At 43.1% G+C, this 15,387-nt stretch overlaps 1 protein-coding gene across 2 annotated transcripts in view; it reads right to left on the bottom strand.

The window, feature by feature from the left end:
- NCKAP5 (NCK associated protein 5) overlaps positions 1-15,387 on the bottom strand; it is a 797,038-nt gene that overhangs the window by 508,691 nt on the left and 272,960 nt on the right. The window contains exon 1 of one of the 2 annotated variants that reach the window (XM_081814566.1): positions 9,807-10,143. The exons of the other annotated variant lie outside the window; for it this stretch is intronic. The gene's annotated coding sequence lies outside the window, so the exon portion shown is untranslated. Of the gene's footprint in view, positions 1-9,806; positions 10,144-15,387 lie in introns of those variants that run through there. 2 annotated transcript variants of the gene reach the window in all.

Raw genomic sequence — 15,387 nt, 5'->3', positions numbered from 1 at the left:
TCATTATCATTCTGTCACTAATGAAAGAAAAACACATTCTCCAGCTGAAAGAAAAAGCAAGAATTTCTATTTAAATCTAGCACACTAAGGGCCATGGACAATGTGCCCAGACAGGTACCTCCTTCTACGCTGTGCCCCTCCTCTCTGTTTCCCTCATTCTCCATGCTTTCTCTCTTAGATTCACACAACAGTAGCAGGCCATTTAATCCCGACTAACAAAACAATAACATCAGCTGGACAACAAGGCTGGACACATCATAGTCCCTCTACAGCCATTATTCGGTAACACACTTGTTGCGCATATGCAATCACCACCCACGAAAGGAAAGGGGCTTTGCAATTATGTAATGAATTTAGCCAATGTGGACAGCCAAATGAAGAATTGTGGCATCAATATGACCTTCTTGAGCCTGAAGCAGTCAACGTGCTCAACGACACTGCTGTGCCTGTAGAGTGTACGCTAACTTAACAACAAGACACCAATGGGCAGAGATTCGTCAAGTCAAAAGTACACAGAAACACAACTTGGGGTTATCAAGGCCATGAGTGCAAATAAACAATATAGCTGGAGAATCGAAAGGATTCAGACCCTTTATGGAATTCCAACAATAAAAGAGAAAAATATTCAGAAATAGTCACACTAATCACGACAACTACTTTGAATCATTTGCAAGCTTCCGAATAGATGAACAGGGTTATAATAGGTGTAGGAACGGAGAGAAGGAAATATAAAGAATAAGTGAGTTATTAAGCAGTTAAATGCATTTATATTCATAAATATGTAAGAAAACCGGGAAGCTTATCATAACTAATTATTCCAATGAACCATTCTAGAAAAAAAGCAGTGAAGCTTCTCATTTTATACCACTGCATTATACTACTGCCTGTTTTGGAAAGGAGTGTTAAGAACATTTCTCAAAGACAAAAAATAATCATGGAAAAAGAAAAATCATTTTTTTTGTGTACTTTTATGTGAACAGCCGAAAGCCAGAAGCGTAACTCCTGTGCACAGATTAAACAGAATGTGAAGACTGTGAACAGACCAAGAGGCTGGTCCTTGGAGACCAGGCAGACAAATGGGACTCAACATTATGCAGTGAAATCTTTTCATCTCTAGGGATGAATAAACTCAAGAGAGCTGACAACAAAATCTGTGTGAGTTCTGTATGGTGTCCACTGTCATTTCTGATAAAGCTCCCCATGCTGAGGAAAACCCACAAAAGTAGCTCTGAGCCAGACAAAGAACAAAATTCCCAACAGTGGGGTGCAGAGTCTCTTCTCTGTGTTGAGGACAGCCCCTTTGTATATAGAGGCCACTTCCAAAGCAGGGAGATCTAAAGACTACATGGGGTCACTTACAGCAGTATTACACCTGATACAAGGCTTACAAGAGCAGAGCGATGCTTTAATCAGATTTTCTTGAGGAACTATTTGAACTACGGAGCATCCCTCTAAAAAAAGGTGTGTGCCTACAAAAAGACACCACTGTCTCATCAAGTTTAGAGTACGTGCAGAGTACTTCACTGCTTTTGAGTGTCAGGTAAAAGATAGAAGTTCAGAAATCTGTAGGCAATTGGCTACATGTGGCTCCTAATGCAAAAGAATCTTAACGTTTGGAGTCACTCCTGATTTTCCCATCTTAGCCACTTTTTTCTTCTGGTTCATTCAAAAAAGACTGAGGGTCTTCACACTCCAGTAATTCGTGAAATCTACCCCTTCCTTCCCGTTCTCATGCCACCCCCTACCCCAGGCCTCTGCCCTGCTAGACAGAGTCAGTCTCCAAATAGCCCTGTGTTCTCCCCTCAGATCCCCCTATGCACCATTTTCAGGCTCATTTTCCTAATATTTCACCCATTTGGCCTGTGACTCAAAATTATCAGTGGCCTCCAACAGCATTTCCCAAAGTAGGTTCCACAGACATCCGCCCTCCCAAGATGCTCTATTACAAATGAATTCAGACATTAAAACTATTTGGGGAAACATTTAGAGATGACTAATGCACATTAGCCTATTTAAGCATCTGAGCCCTGCTGCAGGAGAGAAAAAAAAAATTTTTAAGCTTTTTCTCAGCTTTTCCTACTTTGAACCATAGGGCTGTGTTTTGACTTACACACCTACATCCAGCAGAACTACCATCCCAGGTGAATATGCTTTGGGAAATGTTAGCCCAGAGGATAAAGTTGAAATTGCTTAGTGTGCATGCACTGATCCATATGAATGGGTTCCTGCTATACCTCTCCACCTTCAGCTCCCACTTGTCTTCCAGGGCTGCCCCAAGTGCCTGCCTGAGAGTCTGAGTGCAAGCCATCTACTGACCAGCTCGCTCTTTCTCCCTCTTTCTTCATGTCCAACTCCCACTGGGGACAGCTCACATTCTCCTTCCCCCGCAGGAGGCCTATCCCAACCGCACTGACCCTCACTCATCACTTCCTCTTCCAACCTCCTGTTACTCTGATTTCCTTTTTCTATTTCACAAGCTCCACACTGGGTGTTTTTGGTACCTTAGAGGGTATGTCACACTCCACCCAGATAGAAAGCCCCTCATGGACATCTGTATCTTATAACTAATTTTATAACTGACATAACTAATTGCATTTTATGATGACTTATTATGAATCCATAAAACCTGGGACAAGATCTGGGGCAGTGCAAATGTTCAAAAAATAACCTTCCATGAAAATAAGGGGGATTTCTGCATATATGTCAGTATAGAAAGCGGAAGGAGGAGACCCTGTCAAGACAGAATGAAACTTTCAGAGTAACTGAAATTTAGCAGAGTGGGTGAGGGATGTCCACAAAGCAGCCTCAGGATTCTAAAACTTCTACAAAATCATTACCAGTGCTGAAATGTCTAAGGAGAAACCACCGACCCAAGGCCATGTACACCAAAACCTAAAAGGGGATTGTCTGGTGGAAAAGAAGACATAGTCCCTAACCTGGTCTTAGGTAGACATGATGATTTTCAGCAGGAGAAGAAAACATCCCAAATCAGATACTTTTCTAATTCCCAATACAGTAAATTCCTAAGTTTCCTTCCTTCTTTCTTTTTTCCTGCCCTCTACTCTACACATATTTATTGAACAGCTACTAGGCATTGAGCATTGAGCAAAAGAGACACCTGGAAATGTCTCGGGGAAAATCAGAACTATGAGGTACAGAGGGACAAAGGTTTCTACTTTCTAAATTCTTAGTGAAATTGGGGCACCTGGGTGGCTCAGTCAGTTAAAAGTCTGCCTTCGGCTCAGGTCATGATCCCAGGGTCCTGGAATCCAGCCCCGCATCGGGCTCCTTGCTCAGCGGTAAGCCTGCTTCTCCCTCTGGCTGCCGCTCACCCTGTTTGTGCACTCTCACTCTCTTTTTTTTTTCTCTCTCTCTGACAAATATAAATAAAATCTTTAAAAAAAAAAATAAAAGATAGTGTGTGAGACAACAAGGATGAGACAGCCTGAGATACTATTTAAAAAGCTGTCAGAAGCAGGAAGTGTGCAGAACCATGGCATTTCAAAGTTGCATGTTTCTTTTGCTTATTTATTTGTTTGAGAACTAATAACTTTCTGTTGCTACATGTTCAGTATTAGAATAATGGGCCCCAGTAATGGTCACTCTATGTCCAACCCATCGCCTGACACATAGTAGGCACTTAATAACCATCTGCTGAGTCACTTAATGGACAAGAGAATGAAGTCAGGCAGGAAACGAGCCTTCTGCCCTTGCATAGAAATGCTGCATCTGACTGCAACTTTCAGGTGCTGTAATACCTTTAAGCTGGAACTTAAAGTGAGTTGTAAAGATCAATCTATGCCTTCTTGAGTTAAACCTGTTTCCCTTAAAAATATCATTCTGAAAGCTTAAAATTTATATGCACAACAAAATATTTAGACAGGCTATGTGATTCCCCTTTCATGTTACAGTAATTCAGGCAAATTTACAGTTCCTTAGAGGAAAGCACCACTCCAGAAATCTGAAAAAACAGTCTATTTTATACAATCTCAGTAGGGAAAAAAAATGGAGAGTAACAGCTGAGTTTGGACATTTGTCACTTGGGAGACAGTGGGGGGAACAGTACTGCAGGATTAGAATATTAACACATTTAGGTTATTAAAAAAACCAAAACACAAAACAAGAAGTGATTACAAGTAAAAACAAAAGAGGAACGATCTGGGAGAAGTCAAAATGATCTGCGTCAGGCAAAGTATGTGCTGTGTACTGTGTTTGCCAAAGGTACAAGGGGGCTGAACTAATTGTCATTTTACAATGCCACGCTTACTGTTCAGCACACACACACGTGAGTATAAAAGTTGGTATGAATTAAATTAGAGAACATTTTGGTAGCCTACATTTCATGCCATTAAAAAATAATAAAATTATTGATGATAATGTGGTCTTCAGACTAAGGAAGAACCTTCCAAGAGAAGTAAGATATTTCCCTGGAGGCATTTGCAATGACAATGAACAAAGAACTGAGGAAAGGAAAGGGATAAATTCCTCACTGGCTAGTTACCACAGCCCAATCTTCTCTTTCTCTCATTTCTATAATGCTGTGAACAGAGTGTAGATAACCAAGAGACTGCTGAACCCAAATAGGACCCTGGATAAAGTAGTTATTAAATTAATCACATTCAACATTTCCAACAATTCATTCAGAGCACCAGCAAAAACCACCTGAAGTAGGCTTATCTGGTAAGGATAATCCTCCCCTTTGCAACCCATAATAATTTGTTAATTACACCACTTTAGCACTTAAGTTTCTTATAATATCTCTATAATGGAGAAAATAGATACATCTGTGTCACAGATAGCAAGACTGCTTCCTTTAATAAAGAATGTGTCTGACACTCACCCAGGGCTTAATAAGTAACAGGTGTCTTTATTATGATGATGCTCCTTATTATTATACTGGCATTATTATTAATTATCATATCAACCCCTCCCCCTCTTCAAATTTGAAAGCTGAGGGCCAGACTGTGGTTTTCATCTTGGCATCCCGTGTAACCCAGCCCAGCACCGTTCCCAGGCATTCAATGATTTAATGTTAAGTGAAACTTTCTAGGTTTACTGTATGGACTAAATTATTTGCACCTCAAAGAGAAAATAGGTATTGTCGGTCATCATACTTGTAGAAGGCACATGTTCCTTCTGAAAGTAGCTGCAATTGCTTTTAACTATAACTTCCCTATAATGGTTTTTCTCTGTGGGGTTCTGGGAGACCGTTCAGAGATGAGCTGAATGTGAAAAAGACAGTCCAACAAGGTCCCAACTAATATGAAAATAAGATTAAAAGACCATAGCAGATAGCATATGCTAAACTTTTGTGCATTAGGTACCGTCTAAGTCCTTGATCCATGTTAGATTTCACTCTTAACTTACAAATGCATATTTTCCCCTATTTTATAGGTGAGGAAACTGAGGTCAATTAGAAAGATTATAATCTTGGCCCAAATCACATCCATAGATTGATATGAGAATGTGACCCCAGGTCTATAAGACTCCCAAGTTTGAACTCTTCAACCACCTGCATTGAAATATACAATTTTAGTAACACTCTGAGTTCACAATCCCTTTTAGAAGCCACAGATTTACCTACAGCAGTAAGTGCTATGACCTGTTTTCAACATCTTCCTGCATATCATAAAATGATTAGTTTCCCACCCTTTTCTGCCACCCTCTCGCCTGCCACAGTACCTGAGAATCTAGTTACTGGCATCTTCATTAATGCACTTTGAGGTTACGTTCATGTCAAATAATGTGAAACAGCTATGCTCTGAGAAGAGCAACACATTCACAGGAGCTGTTTACTTAATCCATTACAACCTGCGGTCCGAGAAGTCTGAGCAGAAGTGGGCACGTGAAATCAGAGCTTACTTAGGTGGAAGAGTCTAATATCTAGAAAGCAATCTCAGGCAGAGGCAGCAGCCCTCAGCAGCATTTTACTGCAGCAAGAAAGCCTCTCCGTCACCCGCATTCTGCTGCCTTTAAACTATACCCACAGGAACTCCGGAGGACAAAACTCTCAGATATTTGAAAGGAATATGCCAATTGGCTAAGCAGGAAATACACAGTTCTGCAGCAAAAGCTAGGAGGCTTGGAGCACAGAGCCCATTCTCTAAAAGTGCTCCTCAGCAAATATTTATTGAATGAATGAATGACTGAACGATGGGGCCCTAGATTAGAGAATCATGGGGAAGACTGACAACCCTGCACCAGGCTGACACTAACCATCATCACCACGGTGCCCACCGCTCTGTTCTGTTCACATGGCTCACATTAAATAGGAAAATCAGAGGAGCGTGTCTGAGGTTGGAATCCACTGCACCCCCCTCTCAACTTCATTCATTTGAAAACCTCAGGGATCCTGAAGCTGATGAAGTTTGTCAGAGGAGGGCCAACTAGGTCCATCTAACTTACCAAACACAGGTGTATTTATTAGGTGTTTTTCACTGACCTACAAGTTCTAAACTAAGCTCTAACCTAAGATGCTATAATTTCTAAGAATGAAAATAAAATATGGCAATGCCAAATACAGAGTAATGGGCTTTTGTGAGCAAATTCTCCAGCAAACAAACAAACTAAAAAAAAATACGAAAAACAAAAAACCACAAAACCTTACACATCTGAAAGTTCCCACAAAGCCACATGGCACTAAACAGTAAAAAGCTTCTTTGGGCATCTTCATTCTTTCCTAGTAACAGACCTTGCCCTGTGATTACCCTCTTGGGTTATCTGTTAATCTAGTCGTACCCACAGCCAGCCTCTGGCCATAATAAGCTCTCAGTGATACACTACCCTGCTAACTAAACTTTGAATGAAATGTTTCAAGATGATAAGCAAGAGTATTAGCATGATGTCTGAAATGCCTACCAAATTTTCTAACTAGAAGCCAGGATTCTAGAAATCATTTTTGGAGAAAAGTCATGAATGATACTCACAGATGGGAAGTGAGAAAAGCATTTCCTCCATGTTGAAGGAGATAAGAAAACGAACCCATCTACGTGAAAGCCTTATGCACATTCTCTTTATAAATGATAAAACAGCAAAATGGCCATTTATCCACCTGAGACATCCCTGGTTTTCAAAGTAATGGGTAAAAATGATCAAAACCTTAATTGTCTTCATATGGCTCACCCAAGGCACACAAACTCGCTTTTGATGCTCTAAGTACAGAAAATTGCTTCATTTCTAAAGTAAATATATACTAGCAACTTGCGGATATCTCAAGAATGCCTTGTAGCTAAAGAAAGTAACATCACTGCCTACTCATTTTGCTTAATTTGCTAGTCTCCCAGCAACTTTGTGCTTACACTTTCATCCCCTTTTTAGATCCTTGGATAAGGCAACAGTCCAGAAGCCTGGAAAGTGGCCACCTCCAGCAGCCCTCAGTTCACTAAGCCACCCTGGTCGCAGGATGGAGTTTCTTCCCAGGATGCCTTCCTGAGAATGTGCATGTTCCATTGCACTCAGCTTCTCTGAGCTACATTCCAGCAACTAAGCTTCCTAAGCTTCTTCTGAATTGTTTATTCTGTGTTTTAAAGCTCCATCAGCTGTTGTGATGATCTGCAAGATTTTTTTCTTTTTGGTTAAGCAGGATTGGTGAGCATTACTGGGCCTTTAGGTGGAATCACTGCTATTTAAAATTCCTGCTGCCAGGATTAAAGGAGATAAAGCCTGTGAAAGCCTTTTGTAAACTGTAAAGTCCTGTTCCTATGTAGTGTGCTGTTATAATATTAACCATGATAGCAATAACCACAATCCGGTTGTAATGTGGGCTCTAAAATGCTAATAGGCCTTTGGGTCTTGTCTTTGCTCTATTTCCAACCCCAGGGCCTACATTGGTGCCCAACAAGGGGAAGCCTCTCAAGAAAGTTTTGTTTGGAGGAATAAGTGAATGACTTTAAAACATCACGTTTATACAAATTCACGTCCACAGGCAAAAGGAAGCTAAGCATGACAATTTGGATAATGAAAATACTTTGCCAAAAATACTGTGTTGCTGAAAAGAAATACCGCAAAAAAAGTTCTTCTAAAGATAAATCCTCTGATAACAGAATCTGGCCCTTTGCAGTCAGTACTCAGGAGGAAGGGCAGGAGTATAGATTGGGGCAGGTATTTCCATTAGTCATATAAATTTGTATTAGTTCACCATGGCTTAGAGGAGGAGGCTGCCATCCTAGAAAAAGGCTAGGGTAATGAGTATGAGGGGGTTAAAATGAAAAACAAAACAAAACAAAACAAAACACGAAAGCAGCAAAGTTTATCCCAGCAATGGGCTTACTGTCAGGCTGTGTCTTTCTAGGGGTGGAAATGACCAAACTCTGTGTGGGAGGAGGGAAGAGGTGTGGAGTGGGAGGAGAGAAGTAGTAGAAGAAGAGATATTGATATGAAATGGATTATTTTTCGAAAAAGCGTCTATGTACTAATTTTTGTACTATTTTTTTTTGTACTAATAGTTCCGGTCATTAAAGGGTTGATCTATTTTAAGTACCTATGTGTAGGAAATGGTGTGGGAAGAGGTGGAGGATGAAAAGAGAAAGGAAGGTGGTAGTGTCTAGGAATAGGGGCCTCATTTATCCAACTCAACGGAAGCCTTGGCAATAAGGGAAACTCTAGGGCTGCCACTGGTTACTCAGGAAAGCAAATGCACCGAATTTAACCCTAGAAGATGAGGATACCCTAACACCCCTTTTTCCTAAGGGTGGGTGGGGTGGGGCCTAGAAGAGGGAAGGAAGAAGGCCTGCTACCCGGGGGGTCTGCAGGTCTCCAGCGGCAGGGAGGCTTGTGCACCAGCGGCTGCTAAGCTCCAGAAAATATCGTATTTCTGCCCATCAATCAGTATTAAGCTGCTTTGGGGGCTGAGCTTTCGGCACAGGCAGTTGCCAGTAGCAACAGGGCACACACTCCTGGCTCCTGGCGAGCTGGGGCCCCAGCAGCAGCAGCAAGGGAGGGGCAGTCAGGGTTAGAGGCCCTGAGCTGGGTAGACCCTGTCAAGGACTCACTGGTGATGGGGGGGGGGTAGGGTGTGCCAGGTGGAGGCGGGAGTGCCCTGTTGGGGCCAGACCAGGTAGCAGACCAGGCCACTGGTCTCTAAGGATGGGAAGTTAGGGGGTTTCTGGTGGCACAGCAATGCCCTTGCCAAGCTCAGCAGCCTCCTGTCCCCGCCTAGAGGTGCTTCGCTCTGCGGGCACCTGAACAGGAGAGCCAAGGCCAAGTGGCGGAAGAGGCGCGGGTACCGCGCGTGGGTGGGTCGGGGTTCTAAAGATCCGCCCCCTCCCCCGCCACCCCTCCGCCCTTCGGGAGTCTCTGGAGAATGCCAACGTGGAATTGTGTCTGCACGTGTGAGTGTTTTCGTTTGCACTTCTAGCACAAAAGCGAGGCCCCACAGGTGGAAAGGACGTTGTGCGTCTGTGTGTGTGTTGTGTGGTGCTTGGACTGCGTGCGAGCCGCGAGATGGATGAGGCACAGGCACCCGGCTCCCACCCACCTTCCTGCCTCAGGTATCAGGGGTTTCCGAGCACGGGCACTTGGGGAGGAGAGCCCTAACCTCGCGCCACCTCCCCGAACTTCTCCCCCTGCTGTTGGGATCCGGTAAGGTGGGAAAGAAGGACGACAGACCGGGAGGGCCGTGGAGGGCAGAGGTGGACCGAGGAGGCCACAGGAGGAGGCACCGATGCAGGGAGACCGCAGACGGAGGCACGGAGGCAGGGAGCCCTTGGGGTCCGGTGGGAGCAACGGGGCTGAAAGGCGGGCGGAGAAGCCCGGGCTTCGGGCGCGGGGGTCGCGCCTGGGAGGGGCGGGGGCTGGCGTCTCCTTACCTGGCCTGTGCTGGAGCATTTTGCAGCGGGGCGCGGGCGAGGTGGGTGCCACCCTCCCTGGGGGCAGACCCTGCAGTGCTGTCACTTCGGGGGCAGCCAGGCGCCGGCCGCAGAGCCCGTAGTTGACAAACTTGCCAGGTCCGGAGCGCGCGGAGGTGGCGCGGGCCACGCGCGCTGCACAGCCCACGGCAGCCGGGACACCGCGCGCTCCGCGGCGCCCTTCCGCTTTGTTGTGTTCCACTGGTTTCGCCGCGCCTGCCTCCGGGTGTCTCGGCGCCCGCCCGGCAGTGGGACTTTTCCCCCGCGTTCCGCGAGGCCCCTCGGGTCTGCGTGCCACTTTCCTCCCGGAGGCGCGTTAAAGAGCTGCCCTGGAGCGCCTGGCGGGGCTGCGCAGTGCGCTCCTACCGGGCGGCTCCGGCCCACAGATTCCCGCCCCCCACCTTCTCCCCCTCCCCGCCCCTCCCCGGCACCCCCATCAGAAGCTGCTTAGGATCGGGCTGTCAAATCCAGCCCATCTGCTGCAATCATAATCAGTCTCAACCGAACGGTTCTGACAAATCTCCGCCTGGAGCGGGAGTTGGGGAAGCCGGTGGGTGAGGGGCGGGATGGTGAGGAGGGGGCAACGGGGGCGACAGGGACAGGGTTCTGGGAGAGAGGGGCCTAGAGGCTTCCATTGTCTGCCCCAAACAGAGGAACTGAAAGGGGAAATGGGGATCCCAAAAGCGAAATAGTGTTTTCCTTTCCCAGTTCCCAGTAAGAAAAATCAATCCACCCTGGCAGGCCCTGGCATACCCCACCCCCATCCCAAACCCCTGCATGCTGGGTCTAGGTGGAACGAACTTCAGCTAATGAACTAAACAAACAGGTCCTGTAATCTTATCAGGCTGACCCAGAGACTGGCACAGATACCCAAACTATTGTAATTGGCAGGTAAGAGCTGAACAGCCATTTGTCTGGAGTCAGAAGTTGATTCCCCAGTACATTTGGGAATAAAGCTTATGGAAGGGGAAGCTTCCTGTAATTGGTGAAGAAGCACAGCCCCTTACGTCCTGTTGGCATTTGGGGAGATAAAAGGAACATTTGTTATGGACAAGAAAATGCTAAACTCAGTTTAGCCCCAGTTAGAGCTTAAAGAGTTTTCATAATTTTCCTATTTTCTCGTGAAAATGCTTTTTAAAGGCAACCTATTTTAACAGAAAATGATGACTTCTAAAACTGACATTTTTTTTCCAAACTCAAATAGTTTCTTCTGCAGATCAAATAAGGTGCCCTGTTCAATAATAATATACTTTGAACTGTTTTAATATGCCACTTCAGTATAAACCACACATCATTCTACTGGTTATAGCCTTACAAGGATTAGGGCAAAAGTATAAATTAAATAAATAAATAAATAAAACAGTAGTCCTAGATATACATAAACAAGTCTTCAGGCATCAAGAATACAACCCAGGGGATTATGTCTGGTTTTGTACATTCTTCTCAAGTGCTAGAAAATGTTCAGTTACCCTAAATGACAGTATTTGTTGGGGAAATAATTCATTGGATAAACAAATCACCAGTTGAAAAGTTGATGAGGGGTGTTTTAAGCCATTGATTCAGATAGGTGTAAAAACCAGGCAAAAATACGTATACTGTGAAAATTGAACAGAGTTTGAAATTAGTGCTCAAATCACTCTTTTGCTTTATGCTGTAGTTGAGAAATGTGGGCAAGCCACATTAAGCACCCACTTATCTAGGCAGAGACTGTTTCTACTTATTTTATAGCGCAGTGATGCTTACAATAGCAACATGCAACTATGGGCATTTGGTGAATGTTGGTTTGAAATTTTGATTTACAGGTCAGGCTCAAAATCATATCACTGTGACTTGATAGGTGAGGGAAAATGAGGTTCAAGTGTTACTTTTCCCAGTAAGTAAATAATTTAAGTCTAGGGCAACTACTGATCAGATTTTAAGGCATTTTTAATCAATATTTAAAACTCTGAGGCTTTTCATTGTCAAGGTGTTTCATGTGCTTAATAGTAAAACTTTTTATTAAAAGATTCATCAACATGGTGCCATGAAATAAGGATTTCAGAAGGGGTCCTCTCCACCAGAATGGACTATCATGCTGGTGACTAATTTAAGGAAGAGTGTCCAGGAAACTGGTGTTTCCCAGGGAAAGAAGAGCTACGCTGAGAGTCAGACTCTGGGCTGCAGGCACCATCCTGAGTTTTGCTGTGTTCATTTCTCAAGTTGGAAGTTTCAATTGCATCAGGACCAAGTGAAAGGCTTAATTGATGGCCCCACCTCCAATTCATCAAGTCTTTGGTTCTTCAAAACATCCTGTCTAGTTCTTTCAATTACTTACTGTTTACAGTGTGTTAGTACTAGAATATATGAGTGAAAAAAAAAAACACAAACAAAAAATTGTGGGGGGCGCCTGGGTGGCTCAGTCGTTAGGCCTCTGCCTTCAGCTCAGGTCAGGATCCTGGGGTCCTGGGATCGAGCCCCGCATCAGGCTCCCTGCTCAGCGGGAAGCCTGCTTCTCCCTCTCCCACTCCTCCTGTGTTCCCTCTCTTGCTGTGTCTCTGTCAAATAAATAAATAAAATCTTTAAAAAATTTTTTTGACCTTATGGAACTACAATCTGGAGGGCAAGAAAGACATTAGAAAAGAATACAGAAGGAAATCCTATTCTCCATTATAAGGCAATCAGTGCTATGGAGAAAAAACAAGGAAGGCTGAGTGGTATTCAAGTTTAAACAGAGGGCTCAGTGAAGGTCTCAGTGAGAATATAAGTGTGATTAAAGGAGGTGAGGGAGCAGGTAAGCCGTGCAGGTGTCTGAGACAAGATGCTGATGCAGTGGTCCTTAGAGAGGATTGTGCCCAGTGAGATTTAGGAACTGCAAGAGGCAGTAGGGATGGAACAGAGTGAGGGCAGAGGGTTAATGGAACAGATCGCTGGGTGGGGCTTAATGGGCCAATTTAAGGACTGGTTTTTACCCTAGGGGATATGGAAGGCCAAGGACACAGAAGTTTTGAGGAGAGAAGTTTCATGATCTGACTTTTGTTTAATGGACCATTCTGTCTACCCTATTATGAATTATAGGTGGAAAAGGAGGGAGGCCATGGGAAAATCTGCTACAGGCTATTATTGTAAGAATCAAGGTGAGAGAGGATGGCTTGAACAGGACCACAGCAAGAGGTATAATGAGTACCGGCAGCAATTTGGGATTGTTTTGCTTTGAGAGCCAGCTGTATCTGCTTGGGACAGGGGTTAGGAAAAACAAAAGAAGTAAAAAAAAAATAGCTCCAAGTGTTTGGCCTTAGCAACCAAAACAATGGAGTCGCTATTAATTGAAACGGGGAAGGCTGTGGGTAGAGCAAATTTGATGGAAGAATCAGGGGTTCAGTTTGGATGTGTTAGGATTGGGAAACCTATGAAATTAAACTTTAAATAGAGTTAAATTATGCAAAGCTCTTAGAATAGTTCCTGGCTTTTGGTGAGGGCTATATAAATGTTTGTGGTGGTGGATTTTGTGTTAGTGAAGTTTGTGTTGGTGGTTGTCACTGTTATTATTGGGGTTATTGAATAGGCAGCTGGATAAACATTCACGGACTGTGTTCAGGGCACAAGTCGTGGGTGGAGATGTGAATTTGGGAGCTGTATAAAGTATTGATGATTATACTATACTTTAAAATTAAATAAATATAAATTAAATCCGTCACATCAGGTAGGTCATTATGGCTGTGAGTACAGTTGAAAAAGAGAAGACATTTGAGGACTGAATCCTGAGTCATTCCAACTTTAAAAAGTCAAGAATATGAAGAGCAACCAGCAAAAGAGACCACCCTGTGGGGCAGCTAATGAGGGAGAAGACAAACCAGGAGAGGAGGCTCATCCAGAAACCCAGTAAAGAAGATATTTCAGTAAGAAGGGAGTCATCTGCTAGTTACAGTCTCCTGATACGACTGGCTCTGAAGAAAACCCAAAGGAAAACAGAGGAAAGCTATGAGAGAGTTATCAAAGATTTTAGATAACTTAAGTGTCTACCATCTATTTACAATACGACACCCAAGATGTCCTAGCACCTACATAATGATCACCTACATGAAAGATACTCAGTGTATGCTGAATTAAGTTCTGAATCAGTGAAAGGATTAAATGCCTTATGCTGCAAAGTATTTCTAAAATTATTGTCCATGGATGATTTAGGAGGGGCCTTCTGTTCTTTAAATCAAGAAATATTAATGTAGGACAGGATTTTTAAGAGGGAATAGACCTGGGAAATATTATGTTTCCTATTTATTAAGCAATGTCAATAGATAAAGACTTCTAGACTACAAGTCTCATATCAAATACTTTCTCCAACCATGTTTGGTAAAATTAAATTATTAACAAAGAAATAACTCGCATACATACATAAGTTAAAAAACACACTTCTGTAAGTAATCTTACAGTTTACTGTAACAACCCACTTAAAATGAGCAAAAGATTCTGAATCTTTATCAACAAAAGATATAAAAATGTCAAATAATTGTATGAAAAGCTGCTCATCATCATTAGTCACTGGAGAAAAGCAAATTAAAATCACAAAGGAAAAGAGATAATGCACCCCTATGTTTACTGCAGCGTTACTTACAAAGCCAAGATATGGAAGCAGCCCAAGTGTCCACATTGTTCAAGGGTCAACTGTATCTATAAAGGTAACAACCTGCATGAATCTATTCATGGCATTATGCCAACTGAAAGAATATCCTACTTTGTGACTGGCTTTTGTTTGATTCCATTTGATTCTAAAACACTCTAGAGACAAAAAGCAGATCAGTTGTTGCCTGGGGCTAGGGATGTAGATGGGAGCCACTACAAAGAGGCTCAAGGCAATTATCTGGTGTGTGGGGAATACTCTGTATCATGATTGTGGTGGTGGTTACAAAACTGTTTGTCAAACTCATCAAATTACACACTTAAAAAGTGGTGAATTTTATTGTATGTAAATTATACCTTAATTAAAAGATTTTTTTGGGCGCCTGGGTGGTTCAGTCGTTAAGCGTCTGCCTTCGGCTCAGGTCATGATCTCAGGGTCCTGGGATCGAGCTCCACATCGGGCTCCCTGCTCTGCGGGAAGCCTGCTTCTCCCTCTCCCCCTCCCCCTGCTTGTGTTCCCTCTCTCTGTGTCTCTCTCTGTCAAATAAATAAACAAAATCTTTTAAAAAAAATAAATAAATAAAAAATAAAAAGATTTTTTAAAAAAATAAAGAATTTAATGTGTGTGTGTGTGGTTTTTTGTTTCATTTTGTTTTGTTCTGTTTCTGTTTCTGTTTTGGTAGGGGAATTATAGTGCTTTCCCATTTGAGAAGAGGAAGCTTACCTCAGAAATATTACCACTTCATAATCCCCAGTGAAATAACTGATCCAAATAAGGATCGTCAATAGATCTGAAAGATCTAATGTCCTAAAATTTAAAAGAGGGATGGGAAACTGAATATTCATATGTTAACAAATATCACTTCATAATGTTTGCTAACTACTAAGGGAAAAAGTTATATTTTACAAGGGAGAGATCAGCTGACATGTTCCTCCTTATATGATGCTA

The sequence above is a fragment of the Leptonychotes weddellii genome, chromosome 3 (genome assembly GCF_054177405.1).
Source record: "Leptonychotes weddellii isolate Sample4059 chromosome 3, ASM5417740v2, whole genome shotgun sequence".
Classification (NCBI taxonomy): Eukaryota; Metazoa; Chordata; class Mammalia; order Carnivora; family Phocidae; genus Leptonychotes; species Leptonychotes weddellii.
The sequence above is the reverse complement of the archived record's forward strand: the minus strand, read 5'-3'. Positions and strand labels throughout refer to the sequence as shown.